This window comes from Glycine soja, chromosome 18 (genome assembly GCF_004193775.1).
Source record: "Glycine soja cultivar W05 chromosome 18, ASM419377v2, whole genome shotgun sequence".
Taxonomy (NCBI): Eukaryota; Viridiplantae; Streptophyta; class Magnoliopsida; order Fabales; family Fabaceae; genus Glycine; species Glycine soja.
Window position 1 is genome coordinate 2,620,001 of NC_041019.1, and position 704 is coordinate 2,620,704.

The 704-nt window shown below is 29.4% G+C and overlaps 1 protein-coding gene across 1 annotated transcript in view; it reads right to left on the reverse strand.

Moving 5' to 3' along the window:
- The window catches only part of LOC114395799, a 3,524-nt gene extending 3,466 nt beyond the window's left edge, over positions 1-58 (reverse strand). Inside the window, exon 1 of the mRNA XM_028357648.1 lies at positions 1-58. This exon is cut by the window's left edge and continues 416 nt beyond it. The gene's annotated coding sequence lies outside the window, so the exon portion shown is untranslated.
- Positions 59-704: the final 646 nt, after the last annotated feature.

Sequence of the window (704 nt, forward strand, 5' to 3'; positions counted from 1 at the left end):
CAGAGAGCTGGGTGGAGTAGAAGAGGGCTAGAAGAGGAGAGGAGAGCACGTGATGGTAGCAGATGATGTGTAGAACATGATACGTATAGAGTGCTATTTATAAGCCCAAAAATATGCTGCGCCCATGTGCCCCTCATTCAATTTCCATCCCTTTCCCTCTCTTTGACACATGGGCACCCATTTGGGCCCCACGTGGACTTGAGGCCCAAATCCAAACCCCTGCTGCCATGTGTCTTGCTCCTTCATCTTTGACTTTCTACACTCTATTTTTACCTACTCAAATGTATTAAAGCAGGGATTTGAGTAAAGATTTTGAAAATGTAGTGCGATAATTGAGTCCTTAAACATCCTGATTCATTGATTTAAGGTTAATATAACTTTTGCTATATTATGTTTTATTTTATAGTGGTTAAAAATTTTATTTTGATTTTTTATGTTTTTAAAATGTATTATTTTAATTCTTTTTTAATTTTTTTGTTAGAATTATTAGTATTTTGTTAACTTTTTAATTTTAAAATATTTTAATGTTACAATTAATTCTTTATGTTTCACACTTATTTTTCTTTTATACAATATGTTTTAAAAGTTTTATTTTGATCTTTTATGATTTTGAAATATATGGTTTTGATCCTTTTTAAAAAAAAATTGTTAGAAATGTTAATTTCTATTCATGTTTTAAATTTAAAATAGTCAAGTTAATATAA